The sequence below is a fragment of the Malaya genurostris genome, chromosome 3 (genome assembly GCF_030247185.1).
Source record: "Malaya genurostris strain Urasoe2022 chromosome 3, Malgen_1.1, whole genome shotgun sequence".
Classification (NCBI taxonomy): Eukaryota; Metazoa; Arthropoda; class Insecta; order Diptera; family Culicidae; genus Malaya; species Malaya genurostris.
This window is the reverse complement of record NC_080572.1, coordinates 94,200,614-94,221,204: the sequence shown is the minus strand read 5'-3', so window position 1 is coordinate 94,221,204 and position 20,591 is coordinate 94,200,614. Positions and strand designations below refer to the sequence as shown.

Below are 20,591 nucleotides of genomic sequence, written 5' to 3'. Positions count from 1 at the left end.
AACAAGTTTATTAGCCAAAAACTCATGCGAAGTGTCAAAGCAAAACAATCCATTAAAATGCAAAAAAGGACAGTTTTGTTGAAACTGCTTGCAAATTGTTTAGATGTTTTTCGCATGTGTTACGATATATCCATATATAAATTTCTAAACCGATTTGTAAATATGACGTAAACTCTTAGTGGAAAGTGTATTTATTCAGAATTTGTGCGCATTTGAAGCGATTGTTCGTAATAATGTTTTTACGCGGAACAGTGAAATTAGTTTCGAATGTTGCACTCTAATTGTATATGTCAAATGATGTTTTTTGTATCTTCAAACCTTCCGGGCTACGCCGTCCGGTGTATTACTTGTATTCGGTTTTTGTTTTCCGAGTGCTCAAAGTTTTCAGTGAGAGAGTCGATTTCGCGAAGTCGAATGAAGAAAACAGCGATTTAGGAGAAAAATTTTCAAAAAGAAGTTTATGTTTCGTTTATATCTTTTTCTCCAATACAACATCGTATTTATACCTGCCAATATAGAAAAGACAACCGCGACTGAATTTTTTTTCGGTAGTAGTGTGCCATCTAGTGGCTTGTAGTCATTACGGTGTTAACATTTTCTCGGTGACAGAGCGCCATATAGCTGCAAATTGCAGAAGCCAATTCAACCATTCACGTTGATTGAAAACAACGGTTTATTTCTCTAATTCAACTAAAAAAAATAGTTGAATGAAAACAAAGTGTGCCTTAGCTAAGAAATGACAGCACGTTTAATTGGTGAATTCAACTAAAAAAATAGTCATTTTAACAAGTATTTTATTATTATTAACGGAATTAGAATTAAAAAATCTAAATTGGCAAAAGTAAGATATTTTTAGTTGTCTCAAAAAATAACTAACTAAAATCAGAAAATCAACTAATTTTTTCGCCAAAATGCTGATTTCGGTCTTTCCGTGTGCCTATCTCCTACGTAGGTTGTTACTTATGTATTTAGCCTTGGCAACACTAAATGTTGCCCGGTGGATTTGACGTTTCCATAATAAAGTTTGACATTTTTAACCACTACTATCTTCAGAACATTCCGTCAGTTGAGCGCTATTTGTATTGTTTTTTGTGAGTTGAAAAATTTACCAAAAATGGAATTGAATTGTGAACATTTCAGTGCAATGATTTCTCGTGAAGTAAGGAAAACAAACACAAGACGCAAAATCATTCATCACGATAATTCAAGCTCTCACACATTGGCTCAATCAACCGAATGATAGAGCACCTAAAACGTCGATTTGATGGGCCAAATGCCGTATAGTCCTAACCTAATGATTCTGTACACTAAGAATCGGCTGCGAAGTCTGTTGAAATAGGACTTTGCTTTATACTTGTTACTTTCATGGCAAACTACCAGAACAAATTCCAAATAACAAAATTAGTTACGCTAGAAAAAGAAACCTATAGTCGTTTCCGTAAGTTTCTCCAAAACGGGACATGTATTGATTACGCGCAGTTCGTTGATGCGATTTGAATGAATTTAATTTTAAACTACATTAACGCTACTTGTTATGAAACTTAATCCACTTATTCTGTGGTTCATTGTCTGGATTGAAACATCTACTAGTGACTACCTTCTGTGTGCTTTTATGCAAGGCTCAAATGACAATCGCTTAAAGAATATAACAGTAATATACAGGATTATGAGAAAGCGTTACACAAATAGTTGAATTAAAGCTGGTTTCTTATCGTTGTAGCTCGCCTTTTTTTCTTTTGGAGACAAACTTTATGTTTTGTGCTGAAGTCGCAAATTGAGGTTGAGATAATTGGCTTCCATTACACTGAATTCGACCTGTGATTAAGAGATTCGCATCAATTAACTGTACGGAAAAAGAACTAAACATCATGTTTAAGTTTATACAGTTATGGGTTTTGGTATTTGTCATCCTGAAAATAGGGAACAACATCTTTTGTTTTGCGATTGTCGTATTGCTTTTACTAACGTAAAGATGTCCAGCCTTTCGGATCATGATTGAATTTAACTTTTTACTTTGAACTTTACTCAACGGTATTCGTAGATATTTAGGTAAATAAGTGTAATTACTTGACTTGAATATAAATGAGGAATACACAAAAATATTAAAACTACTCTAGAAACAGTTTAATTTAATTACTGTGAAAGTTCACTGCATTGCGAAGCAATTTGCAAAGCATTTGTAGGTGAAACAAATCTGACATAACACAGCCCATTTTCTCGTTCATCTCGCTCAATTTCACATATTTAAGGACATGTTCGACAATTAATCAATTCGGTCGATGCACACATAGTCTCATTTTTAAATATTTTATTTAAAATCGATTTTAATCTTACGATTGTCGTTCGACGGGGGCCACATAGTCGCGGTTTAGTTTAGAGTTATTGATTAGCATTCCACAACTCTAAAATGTGTGATCATAACGTGCTGTAACGTCGAAAATTACACCACACCACTTTTTCAATAAAGTTCGCACTATCTATGGTAGATGGCGCAGTGTTATACGGAAGTTACCGACGACTCGCCGCTTTGCCCCGATACCCACTTTGCCACGAATTCCCTTATACATTGATTGAAATCTATTTAAAATTATTTTTTTGTATCATTCATTTAACCCCAGATTTATACTAAACTCCAATGTATTCACAAACCTCTCTTTTGATACAGTTTTGTTACAAACCCTTTTGCCTCGTCACCCCTCCTATGATAAATTTTAAGTTTAGTCAATTTTACTATGAAATCTTTAATTTTCGGAAAACAAAGTATCTGCATTATGTAAAAATTTTAGTTTGTGAAAATCGGTTGAGAAAGTTCCGAGAAAATTGAGTTCGCATTTTCTCATTGACTTGCACATATTACCTTGTAATTCCGAAACTAGAAATCGGATAAAGATGAAATCCAATAACAATCTGTTCAGCCATATCTGAGAAAATCCAGTGACCATACTTGTCACATACACACACAGACATTTTGTGATCTCGATGAACTGAGTCGAATGGTATACGACACTCGGCCATTCGGGTCTCGGCTAAAAAGTCGGTTTTCACAGTAATTGCATAGCCTTTCTATATGACAGAGGCAAATTTTTTTTGCATTTCTTTTTAATGCATCTATATTATACTATACAAAAAAGGCGGGTGGGTAATGTCAGAGACATAACTGGATGTCGTGAATACGAAAAAACTGGCACGCTCCCATCGCTTTTCCGAATATCAGTTAGTTGATTGATTGTATGAATTGTGCAAGCTTTCCCCTTTTTCACTAATAGAGTTTGAAGCGATGCACCTACATTAAAGTACAGATTAGTTACATTAAACAGCTACTATTCTACAATTATATATTCCAAACTTGAAACAATTCCTTTTCAATTTGCCAATATTGGAGGCTAGGTACGACAAATTAGTAGTTTATTTTTATTGAAGCTATGAAGTTCGAAGATATCTGATTCTTCTCGAAACAATTTCAATGGCCTGGTCTGAAATGTATCGACGATTTTCGGTATGCAAGAGTAATTTTAATAATTATAATGATAGTAATAATAATGATAATCATAATAATAATAATATAGATTAATCTGTACATATATGTATGTGTTATAAATAAAATACAGATTAACCTGTATATATGGCAACCCTGTATCGTATGGCATATTTTCACACGACTACATACTAGTATAAAGATGTGTTCAACATCATCACTTTCGCTTTCGCATTGCCGTTCGTAATTGAATGTGTTAGTGACGGTACAAATCTGCCTTTCTACACGTTTCCGGTGCCATCTAGCTGACGGTGTCTCGTACGTTCAGAGTAGCTGATTTAACTTAAATGACGCTATTTCTCACATCACATTTCATTTTATACCTGCTACTGGCAACGGTGTACGGACGTCCCCTTTGTTAAAATACCTTTCCAGCCAGTAATACTGAATTGGCTGTCGAGACTCGAGCTGTTAACAGCATCTTGTGGAATTTTTACGCAGAAACACGCACACAGGAGGAACAGTTAAGGGCAAGGCAAAGTCTCGCTCAAGTCTCGTGCTGGTCGTCAGTTCCCAGTTGGCAGAATCCATCGTCTGTTCCGGAAGGGAAACCTCACCGAGCGTGTCGGTGCCAGTGCACCAGCCTATCTGGCGGCAGTGATGGAGTACTTGGCTGCCGAAGTGTTGGAATTGGCCGGTAACGCTGCCCGTGCAAAAAGGAAACGAAAATCATCCCACGCCATCTGCAGCTGGCCATCCGTAACGACGAGGAGTTGAAAACCCCGTCCTTTTCACTGTGATAAAGAAATATTTAAGATTGCTTTAAGTTTAGCCAGCTCTAATACGCCTGGAAAGTAGAATGTGCAAATTATGTGGAAACCTTTGTTCTAACAATTTGTATAAAGTATATTAGTATAAAGATGTTTCTAAATCAAAATTTTCTTTTCCGTATTGCGAGACAGCGTTACTGTCGTAATTGAATGTGTTAGATATCACGATCAAAAAGCGCCCCATACTAAAGAATTCGCGACAAAAAGACATATTGATCTGTATACGTGGCAACTCTGTTTCGCACGGCATATTTGTATACTAGTATAACGATGTATTCAGCATCATCACTTCCACTTTCGCATTGCCGTTCGTAATTGAATGTGTTAGTGACGGTGCAAATTATTTAAACTTCTCGTGTGTGTCTTGTATCGGACACAGTTGCTCGGAAAATGGTAGGAAAGCTACAAAATTCAACTAGTTCTTTATGATTATCTTTAGCACTAAAAAGTGCTTCAGGAAACTGAAGCGGATAAAATGGCGGATGCAATGAAACTGACTGTGTTTCACACAAAGATATAAGACTTAATTTTTCTCGCGACGACATATTTGTTTTATGTACTAGATTTATGGTATGCCTGAATGGGGTAATTTACAATCGTAAGAAAACGGCAGTTTATGCCAAACCCAAAAGCAATTTTCTTTGCTGTCGTTAAGCGGAATTTCAAAAGAAAAATATCAGTTTGTTTGGTACATTTCTTTAAATAAACAGATATCTTTCCTTGAAGATTAATAAAACAGTAGCGGAGCAAACTACTGTTGTGTTTTCCAGCAATGACAGTTTGCTTATGACTGTAAGTAGAACCTTAACTGTACAAAGTTCTGCGGGCTCACAGTTTCATGATCCTTGGTGGTGATAGCTTCAAAAGTAGCAACCTAAACGGTATATATATAAAACTCAAACCTGTTTCTCATAGATTCCTCAAATGACCAATAGACACTATAAAAGTTCACATATTTTTGACATCAACGACGAATTATCGGTCTCTGATGCCTTCTATTTCCATTTGCAGGTTGTTATACAGCAGATCCGTTTTCAGAATCATGCTTGATACATCATCGTGTATTTTTTCCAGTATCACAAAAAATTGAGACTTCCTCCACCACAATTTCAGCACATCACTAACATCACTTTCATTATATTTATAATTCCCGAAAGGAAACTATTCATCTTCTAGACTTAACAAATTTTTCTTTAGCTTCTCATAATATGAAAAATTTTTTTTTTCTTTTTCGTGCCATTTTTCACCGACACTACTTTTTACACTTAACGGTCCGGTTAGCTTTTTCACATTTAGTTGATTGTAAAATGTTGTCAAATCATTTTCAGCTGCCTTCTTCTTTTTCCACCTGATAGTCTGCTCTCGGATATTCCTGGGACTGGTGAACATTTTTCTCATGAAAATGAGACACACTTTTTATGTAATCTTGTAATTTAATTAATGAAGAAACGAAACATTTGTGAGAAACAAATGATGTTCACATCAAAAGTACAAGTAAGTATTGAAGTATTACCACTGAAACACGTTTCAATATGCTTCTAACTACATTATGTTGGAAAGATTTTAATATCATTGATCATTTTATTTCAAACTGTGAATATACGCTTTAGTATTTAATCTTTCAGTAATACTAATCGAAACTAGTGAAGTATTTGTATTTCAAAAACAATGATTTATGATACGCCGATTTATTGCATAATTAATGTAAACATAAATATTTCAACAAGTTATTCGATACAAAAGCAAAATACGATGATTGAGTATGCTTCCAGTAAACTAACTGTCGAGACCAATATGATAACTCAAGCAAATCTATAGAGTTGTAGTTGAATCAACGGACATCACATTGTCATTCTCCTGTAGTGACGAAAACCGATGGGTAGTTAGTGGGTGAGTGCAAAATAAATAAATCTGCTGGCCGTTGGAAGTCCAAACAAAAAGATACCATTTGGACATATTCGATCACAGGACGGCTATTGCTGGACTGTTTGTATTTACTCGGTAAACGCAAACGAACGACGAACGACCATTTAGTGTGTTGTCCTTTTTTTGCCTTTCTGAAATAGAAAGGTTATGTGGTTACTCGGAAAACCAGTTCGTTAGCTGAGGCTTGAAACAGCTTAACCTTATGTATCATTAGGCTCAGTTCTCTGGAATCTAACAAAAAAACATGGGGGTGTGTGTATTTCTAACAAAAGGTCATCAGTTGACAACTGTTACCTTTTTTATTTTGATCGAAGCTTCAATTATCGGGTTATTAATGCGGTCAGCTATGAAGTTTTTCATGAAAGTCACATCCACCAACTTTAATATTATCTTGTTTTGAGGCATCTATACTGAAACCCCTCACATCTATCATTGGCGTATTTTTACGAGAATATAAAAGAACGGGTAGGGTCTAAAGCTTTTGACAAATCATTTATTTTTTTCTTTGTATTCTCTTATAGTAAAACATTTCAAGAATATTCTGTGATATTTTCAAGCCTATCGGAATGAAACTCCACAAGCTTCTTTGCTTATCTCATAATGCGAATAAGTAAGAGCTCGGCGCATAAGCCAAAGTTTTCTGCTTCGATTGACTTAAAACCTGACAAATTATTCATGAAATGCTTCATTAACATAACATAATTCAAAATAAACAATATAATTTTTTTGAAAATGTTAAAAACTGCGGGCTCCCTAGACTAATAAATTGTTTCGTTAGATTTTATAATCAAAAAATTTTATCATAAAGTTATGATCATATTTCCGATGGCATGTAGCAAAAAATATGTAGATACAGCAAGATGTATTCACGATCAAAAACTTATCACTCTCTCAGAGGGTAAATTTTTAAAATATCACGTGCCATTTTTAATGAACTGATAGACGTAGGTCACCTTGTAACGGCTTTTCTCCTGAGTAAAATGACATCTCATTTGATAATTCATATATTCATCGGTGACACTCTAAGCCAGAAAATAGCAAAACTAGCTATATAATACAGTTTAAACCCAATTTGGAAGATTTTTCACTTGTTTGCCATCGTCATTTTAAATGACAATATGCATGTTTCAAAACTCATCATCCAGTATCTCCGGAATTGAAAATCAGATCCGTATAAAATCCTTTTGCAGCTTATAGAACCATACGACTGTTTTATATTAATCTAAGTTGGCGAGGTCCGGTATTGTTTGGCGACTACTTTTGGTGCTTTTGGAACCGGGATAACCTAAGCAACCAAAAGAGAATAATTTGGCTTTAGCGGCTGATAAAACTGATGAATGATATTCTGAGTATCCCCTATTAAAGCAATTATTCACACTTGAAAGTTTACGCGACTCAACTAAAAAAACTTCGAAGCAGCTCTTGGAATACATCGTTTAGCTTTTAATTAACGAAAAAGTTCGCTCGAAAGAAATATAGAAACCAAATATGTGCCTTTTACACAAACCAACAAAAACCCCTATATGTTCACATTCTGGGACGGCTATACCACAACGACACTAAATCAGACTTAAATACGAAAAAAGAAACAAAACAAACCAAGTACTGTAACAAAGATGAAATATGTAACATTGAATCACTTAAAATGTAAATTACACAGAGATGTAAAGAGAAAGAAAATACATATGAATTTAACTGAACTTTAATTGGACGGCCAGTAATAAGCCGTCACTCATTTACGCCTGAGACGTCAGAAATAATATTGCACCTGTACAATATCATATAAGGGTTGCATAAATAGTGTAAACTTTGCGTCTGATTTACGGTTTAAATTGAGCTGCTAGATGCGAGATGGCAGTTCAATTTGAACTGCTATGAGCACTGATAAGCCGAAGGTGAAACGCGAAGAAATAGAAACAAAATATGTGCTTTTTGCACAAACCTACAAAACACCTAAATGTTGAAAATTCGAAGCCAAATTTGAATGATTTGCGAATGAACGAAAGCAAGGAAAATCGAACAAGTGGATGCTTTATTTTTTATCTCCGAAGAATCTGCTGAATCAAGTTCCCATTTGTGATGTGCTGCTGAAGTGGAATGAAATCGAATCATTTTGAAGAGGTTGAAAGCTAGGCGATGAGAAACGGAGTACATTCCACAAAGTTGTGCAGAAAAAAGTCATTGGACAAACAAGGGACGCTATTATCGAACCAAGATTGCATGCTCGAAACATAATGCTGTGCATCGAATGGAATTGGAAGGGGATATACAACTGAGTTGTTCCGAAGAAAGACGATCAATTTCAAAGTTTTCTGTTCCTGACTATTAAAATTGAAGAAGCTATTAATTCTACCCGTAAATCCAAGACGACATAATATGTTTACCAAAAAGATGGCAAAACAAAATGATGATTGTTGGATTACATAAAGTTTGCCTTAATCTTGAACACTTATGAGTAATGCTAACCGGAAACTGATAGAAATCGCGGTAATTGAAATGTTAAAACCCTGTTCGAATCTGCCCGAGGTAACCTTTATGCTCGAAGTTGTAAAATGATGAAATAGAGATTGGCAGCCTTACAAGAAGCTCGATGGCGTGACACATGCAAGTCAGCATTCCGTGCAGTGAACCGAAGTTTAAAATTTACAATTGTGGTTGCGAGACGTTCGAAATCAGAGACGATTTTGTAATGTTTGCTAAGCAGTAATAGAAACGGATAATCAGATGCAAGTCGGAGAGTGAACTTATTCAGTACTGAGTACTCAAAATAAAAGAAATAAAGTACGATTTGTTGTGAACTTATCGGCAAAGCCGAGTTTTAACTTGCTAGGAACATTACCTATGGCTTTATAGAACTTTTGTCTGGGAAACTGACTTCAAACCGTCTTTATGTACGTTTCGTTGTCCATGAAGATGCATCTTTCGGACTGTCCCAAAAAGAGAAATCCTTCTCGTAGGTAAATTCTTCTCACGGTGATTTGGTCTGCATTTAATTTCTTGGTGACATCACAATACGACAACTTTGAGTAAGACCAAATCGTTTTCAACGCTTTTAAATGCAGCTTCCGATTTTCATGTCGTTTTTGCTTGAAGTCAAAACTAACCCAGTTCCAACTCCAATGCTGTAGAATCCATACATTTGACAGCAGTTGGAATCGAAGTTGCGTTGGGTTTTGCATCAAGCGAAAACACCATTAGTTTCACTACGACTAGGTTTGCTGTGATCCGGTCGATCGATACTATACCGCTCACGGAAATGTTTAAGAAAGCTGCACTCGGCCAATTTAAATGGCTCCACGATTTCGACGTGAATACGTATTACTTTGTCCCGGTTTGGCGGTTCAATGCATAGGACGCTGGTCTTACAAGCCAGTTGTCGTATGTTCGAGCCTCGACCTGAAAGGATTATTAACAGAAAGGCCAAATTCCACAAAAGGAATGTAATGCCAAGACTTTTGCTTACGTATTACTTTACTATATGGTGACTTTTCAAAATTCACACTGTACAAGAATGGGTAGAACTTAATCGCGAATATCTCTTGTTGTGTTCAACGCAGCAACATAATATTTTCTCTATATCATCGGAAATATAGTTAAAAAATAATGATACAAATTTCAGTAGTTTGAGAAAACCACAAATAATTCTAAATTGAATTGAGGACCAAGAGTAAACCAAGTTAACTTGTGTTGGTAATTTGTGTATGTTATATACTGCTATATAATTTAACGAAAAAAATAGAATTGAACATCAAAAGTTTTGGCAACACGGAACGATCAAGAAACGTTCACAAAATAAAGTTGCTCGACCAAGATCGAGTCACTTCTTACGAGACTACTAAACTGTTTAGATCAACAAAGTTATTACAGTGCCCTTTCTCAAAGTGTTTTTTGAATTTGTGATTTCCACTTAGTGATATTTCCACTTTGATCATTTTACCCAACGGTGAGTAGAATGTAAAAAGTGGCGACGAGCAAAATTCTATAAAGTGGCATCTTTTGCAGTGTGCTTTAGTGCTTTTGTACAGCTTTTTGTTTTCCCAGGCAAGTTATCTGCAAATGGCGGCAGTCGATACCGACGCTACTAATACATTTTTTCATTTATTTAATGAGTGGTAGGTGGATATAGGGTAAAAGTGTATCATAGTGACAGCGTTTTATTTTAAAGAAAAGTTCAGCGCACATTGTTCTATGGTGGAATTTAACCTTTTTATTGCAAGCGTGGCGTCGTTTTTTTCTTTTGTTTGTTGAACAATAAAAGTTTAGATACAATAATAGATCCAGTGTCCAGATCCAGATATAATAATAGATCCAGTGTCGACAGTACAAATAAAAGCGAAATAACATTACCAGCGCAAAATTTCTGGAAAATTATCATCGGCAAAGGTCGCATTATCCGGCGAAGGTCACGGAATCCGGCGAAGGTCGAGGCAAAATTTTATATCGGGTGAGATCGTTTAAATCTTCGGTGAGTCGTTTTTATTTTATTAAGAAAATCGTTTGACCATATTAGTGAAGAATAGAATTTCTATAGTGCAGTTTCCTGCACTATAGATCCTCCATATAATCCTGGACCCAGTGCGGATAGACATCTGAGTGAACTGCTGAACAGGATGACGACCGACATGAAGAATCCATCCGACAGCGAGGAAGATAAAGGTACAGATGTTTTGAATTGTATGAATGTTTCATCTATTTCAGGTGTAAATTATCCTTGTGTAAATAAATGTAAAATCGAAGATAAATGGATAAATATGGAAATAGATTGTGGGGCATCTGTGTCAATAATGAGTAGATTACAGTATGAGTCCAATTTTTTGAACAATTTGAGTAAATGTAGTAAACAATTAATGGTAGGGTCAAAGTTGATAATAGTGGGAGAAACTAATGGTTCAATTGAACTGAATGGTTTTAAAAGTATTTTGACATTATTTATTGTAGATTGCAATAACGTTTTTGTTCTCCAACGGGTAGACCGTGCTTGGACGTATTTTTCCCAAAAGTGAGAGATTTATTCTCGGGAAATACTATGATTAATAGGGTAAATGACCATTATTTGGATAATCTTGTGGAAGACATCAAAAATAAATTTTCTTAAGTTTTTTTTGAAAGATTTCTCTTCGCCGATAAATCGGTTTGAAGCAAATCTGGTATTGAAAAATAATATTCCGATTTTTAAAAAGGCTAATGACGTACCTTTTCGTTTGAAGGATAAAGTATTAAAATATTTAGACAAACTAGAAAAAGAAAATGTTATTACACCAATTCAAACCAGCGAATGGGCTTCACCGGTGATTATAGTTATGAAAAAAAAAATAATGATATCAGAATGGTTATTGATTGCTAAGTTTCAATCAATAAACATATAATTGTCAATACATATCCTTTACCAATAACACAAGATTTATTTGCAAATTTATCTGGCAGTAAAATTTTCTGTTTGCTAGACTTAGAGGGTGTCAACTGAATTTTTAGAGAAAAGAGGAACTGACTGCAATGACGTTTTAAAATGTTTAGTGGGCTATTTTGCTCGATTCGGATTACTGGATGGCTTAGTATCTGATGGCGGTCCGCCATTGAACTCTCATTCTTTTACAACTTTTCTGGAGATACAAGGCATTAAAGTCCTCGAACGCCCGCCTTACAATCCATCAAGTAATGGTCAATCGGAGCGATTGGTGTGAACAACCAAAGAAGTATTAAAGAAATTTTTATTAGAACCGAAAGTGCCTGAGTTAAATTCGTAGGATCATACGAATTTATTTTTGTTTAATTATAGAAATAACTGTTTGACAAGTGATGGATATTTTCCATCAGAGAAGATATTCTCTTATAAACCAAAGACTTTAATAGATTTAGTTAACCCTAAATGGGGTTATAAAAGACATTTGCTATTCCCGCAAACCAAAAATGATGAAAAGATTGTAAACAAAAGGATCACGTTTCACGAGGAACGGAATGATCCATTAAATAATTTGAATGAAGGGGACGAAATTTGGTATAAAAACCATAACCCAAAAAATAAATAGTGATATTTCCACTTTGACCATTTTAAACAAAAGTGAGTAGAATTTAAAAGTGTATTACGTACATTTTATTTGGTACGTATGTCATAGATCTATGTATTCATATATGCAGTGCAACCAGTTTATCAAAGTGGCTTGCGCGATTGAGTTTCAAACAATCTTTTTTAGCAATAGTTTATTCTCAAACGAACGTTAAGGCAGACTTTCTGGACGAAATATCAGTTTTGATAGATTTTTCACCAACGTTTGATGGAAAATTGCCGAAAGATTTCAATTCCCTAATAAAAAAGTTAGCAACACTGCTTCAATGGATTTGTTTTAGATTGCGCTACACAAAAAAAACATAACTAAATATTTTCTGTTGCATAAGCAGTTTTCCGGAAAAATAAATAGTTTTACGACAACATTCTATATCCATTGCCTTTCGCGTGTTAAATTAACGGTTCCTATTTAGCGGGTTGACTTATAGAAGGTACGTAAATTTTTGTATCGCAATAATTTCTGCAAGAGGAAATCCATATAGAAATGTGTTTGTTGCTAATCAAATGTGTTAGTGGATGTAAACTGAAACTGAAATATTTTTTCTCGAGCAGTTTTAAGGAAGGCGGAAGAGATTTAGAAATTAGGTTTTTCGCTTTTCTTGAATTGCAATTTTAAGCAGAATGATCCGAATGATTTTATATGGAATTATAACTGGCTTGTAAGATGTTCACTAAAAATATCTAGTTCGCGAAGAGCAATCATATCAGTATGTAAGTATCTTACGATTTCTTATGAAATTTTGAAAGAATTAAATATACGGAAACATAAGACGTGGCAACCACAATGGACAACCTGTGTTTCCGGACACACCATTATAATAGGGGTCGCCGGCCATATAAAATTCTCTTATTCGTCACACGCTTAGAAAAAGTTACACAAAGTTTGAGTACTAGTTACTCATTTTCAAATGATACATGGAAACGTCAAAAATTGAGTAGTTATCATCAATGATATTGAGTAACTCCTACTCTAAATTTGAGTTTAACGCAATAACTCGTTTTTTTTCTATTCGCAAGATCAGTCTAAAAGTTGTAATAACCATTTGTAGCAACAGGTTGTATATTTTGTTAGTGAGATCGCGTATTTCGAGGGTGAGTCGCTCAACACAAACTGTGTTGTGTCTGCAAAAACCGGAATGATAAACTCCGTGTTGTGCTTTAGAATGAAACCGAATGTGCTCAAATGTCATTTCTGAGGAATAAGTGTATGATTGGTGCCTGAGCATAACTGACATGTATGTTAATTTGCGATTGACACACTACTCCAAGCAACCACCACTTGATATAGTATTGAGTTCAATTACTTAATATTTTAATACAATACACTCAGAAAAGGAGCAATTTTTTTGCAAATTTGGTATATGTGAAATAAAATTTCACTCAAAATTTGAGTGATAGTTACTCTATTTTTGGTTCATGTACAAATAAAGTATTACTCAGTAAATGAGTAGATTTTACCCAAATATCTTTACCAGTGGAAGAACTCAAATTTGAGTAACTTCGGAGTTACTCTAAATTAGAGTTGTTCCACTTTTTCTGTAGATGAGTGAGATCTTACTCATTTTTTAGTAACTATTTTTAAGCGTGCAGCTGCTCAAGAAAGACGTCAACCCTGAGAGTGAAGTGAAAAGAACGGTGTGTAAGGCAGTGTGCGCGAATTCAACCCGTTACATCAAATTTTGTTAAATTAATTGTTAATGTAAAAATTTGAGAATTTGAAGTTGTTAGAATAAGTTTATCGGGGATTACTGCACCGGATCATCGTCGAATCTCCGAAGTCGGTTAGTTTCATGTAGAAGTGCATAAAACTGCAGTCGCCGTCTATCGTCACCGCTCTGTATGGCAATCGTAAGTTCTTCTGCTGTTCCTAAGGTGTTATTCGACATTTGGTCCTTCAACCCGGATAAGCGTCGAGTTCCGTTGATCCTTCATCGTGACGCTCGCTGGGACGCCGTTTCGTCCGCTATTCTTGACGCTCTGTGGGACGCTGTCCGCCATTCTACTAGCTATTGTTCCGGAATAAGACGCCGTCGGAGAACAATTCTTGCGAGATAAAATTTTCACTGCTTCCGCCGAATCGAGGATTGCTGCTTCCGTTTCATAAATACAAGGCATTCTACAACTTCTGTGTGTGTATGTATGTAACAAAAATGTGCACTAACTTTTCTCGTATAAGGCTGAACCGATTTTCACAAACTTAGATTCAAATGATCTGCCTTCCGGTTTCGGAGGTACAGGGTGATATGCACCAAAACTTTTTTCAGAGATTGCTGCACCGTTTTTCATTACAGATTCAAATGAAAGGTTCTATAATTCCATAGCCTGCTATTGAATTTCATTTGGATCCGACTTCCCGTTTCGGAGTTACAGGGTAATATGTGAAAACTAAGGAAAAAATGTGAACCTAATTTTCTCGGAAATGGCTTAACCGATTTTTCACAAACTAAAATTCTAATGAAAGATTTTATAGTTTGCTAAATATTTCTAAAATATTTCATACGGATCTGACTCCCGGTTTAGGATAAAAGCACGATAAGTGGAAAATTTTCCATTTCAGGAGTATTTCTTCACAAATGATGGTAAAAACAGGTACAAATCTCATAAAATTTAATATTAAATTCCTCCAATGTTCTGCAAACTAACTTGCTAGTTTGTGAGCTATTTTCGGCTAACCTGGTTCCCGGTTTCCGGTTCCGGAAGCACCGAAAATAGTGGTCATATATTTTAAAATGGATCTCACTAACTTTTCTCAGCGATGGTTCGACTGATTTTAACAAATTTAGGTTCAAATGAAAGGTCTCATGGTTTCATACGGCATTTTTGAATTTTTGAAGTGTGTTAAATATTTTGTACTCTCGCTTGAAGCGGCGAAACAAAATATGTAAAAATAATCTAAATTGGCCTCAGAATTACTCCAATCGGTAGCTATTATCAGCAGGCAGCCAAACAAACCAATTTCGGCTATCCGGATTCCCGGTTTTCAATCAACGACGGTAGATAATAGTCATATGCTCAAAAATGGATCTTACTCGATTTTCTCAGAGATTGGTCTTATAGTCTTACCAAAAATTATTGCATATTTTTCGGATTAAACAAAAATTTATACCGTCGTTTTGAGTAGGATAAAAATCTTTAGGATTTGAATGAAAACGTATAAAATCTTTAGAATTTGAATAAAAACTAGTAGAGTTTTTATGACATGTTAGGTGATGGTCATACAAACAGACATCGACCATACCGGTTCTCGGGTTCCGGCGTCGGAAGTACCTGCAATAGCGGAACTTACTTCGTTTTCTCGTCGATGGCCTAACAGATCAGCACGGAACCACCCGCGATCCCATTTCAACCAGAATATTAGTTGATTTTCTGAATTCGATTGGTTAAAATTTGGTACAACTAATCGATTGTTGTTTTAACTAAACTGTCATTTTTGTTTTTCGATTAGCAGAAACGATGGTTGAAACAACTAACTTAACTGTTTGAAAAAAAATGCTGTCAATTAGTGAGGACACATACCTTTCAATTTCAACAAATATTTTAGTTGAACGAACTGGTGTTGTTATTGAAACAAAATTCTGTTAGTTGAAAAATAAATCGGTTTTATTTGTTTTAGACATGAGTATTGAAAGTGAAAAAAATGAGTTTTGAAAGATGATGCCTTCAAACGGTTGAACTAAAGTTATGCACTGATAATTTTAGTCAATTTATATGAGCTTGGGTGCATCAACCGCTGGGAATTGGAATTTTGCGACGGCAATTCAAAAGCGCCAGTCAATCGCAGCGCGTTCTGTGTGTTTGAAACCCTTCGCTCCTGTTACTTTTTTAAATTAAATTCATGTCAAAAAGCGTTTTATTGCTAATGCATGAACATCATCATCGGTATCAAACAGCTGGAAGTAAAACAGTCTGCTGGAAGTAAATCAATGATCGAATTTGAAGCATAAAATTTTTGCGCATAGCTGAAAGATACGAGATGATAATTCGTTAACATTTTCTAATTTGTCACCAAATCTTTTTCATCTTAAACAAGGTTAACTTTATAATCACTTGTTATCATAAATTTCTCAAATCGAATGAACACAATTTCACCAAACGCTTTAACCATCGATGTTGTTTTCATTGACATTTTGAAGCGACGCGAGCAGATTTCAACTAAAAAAGTTGTTGATTTTGCATTGCGATTATTGTTTTGCTTTCAACTGTCTCCGGTATTTGACAGCATTCAAAACAACATATTTTTCAACTACTTGAATATATGCAAATCAAAAACCATTTTGGTTGAATCAAAAAGAAATTAGTTAAATCAACTATCGCAAAAATCAAAAACTGCGATATCGCAATTTTATGATCGAAGGGTTCTCCGTGAGGAAACTGATTCATTTTGCAGATTTTATTAAAAGTTATTCAGTGCTTGAAAAACATGCATTCGCTCTTTTTTCAGAATCAATCTTAAGACGAATTGGTCTCTCCGTTCATGCAAAACCAATTGAAGTTTTATCTGAATCGAAACAAGTCGATCTTAATTCTGCCATTATTTCTGATGTTAATTTCAGAAATTGCCAAACATCATTCTGTCAAGGGACGGTGCATCATACTAATAAGCAACGGTTGAGATTTTTTCATCTACCTTTGAATTTTTTTAGATGTCGCTTTCATTTACGCTTTTGATTGTTGTCAGAAAAGAGTTAAACCACACAGCAATGGGATTTTAACGCAAGAAGCTAAAACTAGGCAAACTATATTCAACTTCAAGTTGAATAGAAAGAACTTAATCATTAACTAGAACCAACTGACTGTTGAATACTTTTTTACATGGGACCATATGGAAACAACATCGAGTTATTTTACTTCATATAAAGTTCCTGCACACAATCTAACTCTATTGGGTAAAGTTCTTAAAATAAGGTTATTTTTGGCGGCGTGTAGTTATAACTCACATCCCAATATATTTTAGCGAGTATCTTATGGAAACTACTTAGAACTATTTTACCTAAAATTAAGTTACTGAACAGAACCTCAAAGTTTGGTGGAAAGTATTCGAAAGTGAGAGTATTCGGTTCCGTGTTGATATTTCGAAACACTCATCTTCTTACGATAAGTTTAATAAATAAAGAAGATATTGGTAAAAGTATTGTCTTGCCTCAAATCAATTTAAAAATGATTTGTTTAGTTCGAGCAACAGTTTTTTGTTTTCCATAAAACCCCAAAGACTTTTGAGAATAATATTAATAATAATTCAATGTAGCGTCTCCGGTAAACAAACACGATAAAATCATATTTAGTTTTGATCTTGCGTGATGTCATGATGGCTTCGTGCAATCGAATCGTATCGAGGCTCGCAAGTACTGGGCCTTTTTTTCGAAAATGACGTCACAGTCGCCTGTCGTTTTTGAGGCGAATGAACTACATACAACAATCGAAGTTTCTCTTTCGACGACTGCACCACCCATGCACGGAAAAAACGTAGTGCTGCACGTGCCACGATACCATAAAGTTTATTTATTATGTCAATCATGTTTTTAAAAATAAACAAATCGATTTTCGAGAGGTGAAGGTTAGATTCTTTTTGCGACTTAGTTTCAAAGTCCGCCATCTTGAAAATATGCAAGAAATGGAAAATTTTTTACATTTGATGCAGTTTTTCACTGCTGTTGTTTGAAATATTACCTAAATAACCAATACGAAGTTTTTGTGCATTACATCATGTTATTTGCATAGTTGGAAATGGTTTTTGCCTTATGATTGTGAAAATTTAACAAAATCTATTAGGTACGGAATTTTTGTTTAAAAATTGCAGATTTTTCTTTAGAAGAAATCCAGAAGTGCGTAATCCTTGTAAGAACGATGTAATAATCCAACATTTGAGGTATTTGTATCACTATTTTTTTGCATTATCTGTATTTTCCGCATAATATCCATTTAACATCGAGCATCCGTTTAGGCGAGGCGCGCAAATCATTTTCAAGCAATTCTTTAATGTAGAAAGACAAAATAATTGCATTTTTCGCAGTATTTTTCCTTGGAATGATTATGTAACACTTTTCGCATACCTAAAAATTAACTATTCTGCAACAAAAAACAATTAACTATCAACAATTTCAACACCTTTATCGTATATAACAAATAGTTTCAGTTCTGCGAACGAATTAATAAAAGTTTAAAAAATTTCCAATGTTCCGACCGCTCGGAACATGGATCCGTACCGATTAAAATCTGTCCGAAGACTGGCAAAAACTGATTTCGCATAGCCGAACGGAGTGACATCCGGGGTATGTTGCGTGCAAAGGCATGTTTCGTGCAGAAAGTTTTTTCTATGAACATTATTTTTCATAAATAAAATCGGTATCTATGGCAGTGATATAGTATCACCCCATTTCGTTTGTTCCACTGAGCCTTTTTTCCGGAGTCATTGTGATAGTGATACTGAATGATACGATACCGGCCGGAAGGCTGGATGGGTGGTCGTATTTGGAAGTTACTGTTTAGTCGATGTCAGCCTTGAGCTGTTGCATATAGTGGCTGGCCGCTTCAAAACTGTCGAGGCAAATTTGTTGTTTCTATGTTTTTCTTTTGTTTCGTTGCCAAAGACTTATGAGTTAGGTGCTGGGAAAGTTACCTTTGCTTTTGATTTCGCCCATTTTTGTGTACATGAAGTACAGCAACAAGTGTTGTAGGTTTGACTTGAAACACTCTCGTTTAACGAACGATTGAGCTGCTATTATGGTTAATAGTTCTAGTGATTCTTATATCGCATCATATCGGTTGTTTCGAGTCGAGAATATTTATATGAAGAGCATTTGAAACATTTAAAATTTTCTTTCAATGGGCAATGTAGTTAGAGGTAAACTCTTTGATTTTAGGAATGTCCTAACATTTGGGAATTTATTTTGCAACCGTTGGAAATATAGCGTTGCAATTCATCTTTTAATTCTATCTATTTATCATTATATCTAATTAATTGTGAATTTCAGGGCGACGTGCACACGAACGCTGACACGAAGGGCCCAACAAATAAGTTTACATGCATCCATAAGTCTTCTGTATAAAACTCATTCGTCCAAGTATGGGCGGAAGAACTAACGTAATTTCTTCTTGTGCTCATGAAACATGACTATGCTGGTACACTGAGCTAGAAATCGAATTAAAGCGGCTTGTTTATTTACGAAAGGTAAAGTATGGCCTGGCAAAAGAGAATATAGAAACTTCTTTCCAAGTAATTGCTGTAGCAAAAATTTTACTCTCGGCCTATCTCGACATGAAACAGCAAGCATTCGAATTGTTTGCTATTCATTTGTTGAAAGCGTCTGGGGTTGATGATTCAGGTTCAAAAGTCTTATACTCAAATGAAAGGAGACAATACGATCGACTATCCATGCAATTGTCCTGTACACTGTACATTTCTATTTCCTTGTTTACCGTTCCGGTAGTGATTAAGCCTAGGATTGTTTGACCACAGCTGCATATAGTCTGCCGAATAAAATATTTTTTAGAAGACTTGACCTGTTTTTTTATTCTGAAATGGTTCTCTACGCCGTTTCGTTGCATGATAGTATAATGATACATTCCGGGTAGCTGCTTAAAACCTTCTAGCACGTAAGTTTCATTGTCCATTATCCATTATTATTCGCGGTACAACTCGCGCGTGCGGGTTTTAGTCGCCACATTCTGTTTGTTATTACGGTTTGGTACAGTTTTCACCTTGAACAACGTTGAACTGCCGGTACACGAAAACCTCAATTTGCGCGACTTATATATGTATATATGTATACATATTTGCACGTATATGTACATATACATGTATATATTCACTTCACCAATATATTTATATGTATGAAGAAATACAAATATATGCACGAATACGTGTCTAAATGAATACATATATACATATATAAGGCGCGGAAATTGAGGTTTTGATGTACCTACAAATGTGCACGAAAGCTGGAGATATTTATGTTTTTCTAGCCACAGTACGTACCGGAAGTTATGGTCTCTTCTGTATTATCTGTTTTCATTCCCCCCCAGCCTTCCTGGCTGTTGTCAAAAGTGTATCGAAAGATTCAAAAACCTTAATGGGCAGTGCTTGCAGGAAAACCAAGAAGCTTTTTTGTAAGTTTTCTTACTGACTTAATGCAAATCCTATTCTATATATTATAAATCTATTTGAATTGCGACCGCATACAATTGCCTTTCGCATTGCTCTTCTTTCGACGCCAACTTCGATCTAGAAGCTTGAAGTATCACCACAAAATGTTTTTTCATCGCAATCAGACAACAGACAACATACAGGGTGCTCTAT

At 35.2% G+C, this 20,591-nt stretch overlaps 1 protein-coding gene across 1 annotated transcript in view; it reads right to left on the bottom strand.

Annotated features, from left to right (window-relative positions):
- The window catches only part of LOC131434444 (dynein beta chain, ciliary), a 69,785-nt gene extending 51,278 nt beyond the window's left edge, over window positions 1-18,507 (bottom strand). The window contains exon 1 of the mRNA XM_058601162.1: window positions 18,346-18,507. The gene's annotated coding sequence lies outside the window, so the exon portion shown is untranslated. The remainder of the gene's footprint in view (window positions 1-18,345) is intronic.
- Window positions 18,508-20,591: the final 2,084 nt, after the last annotated feature.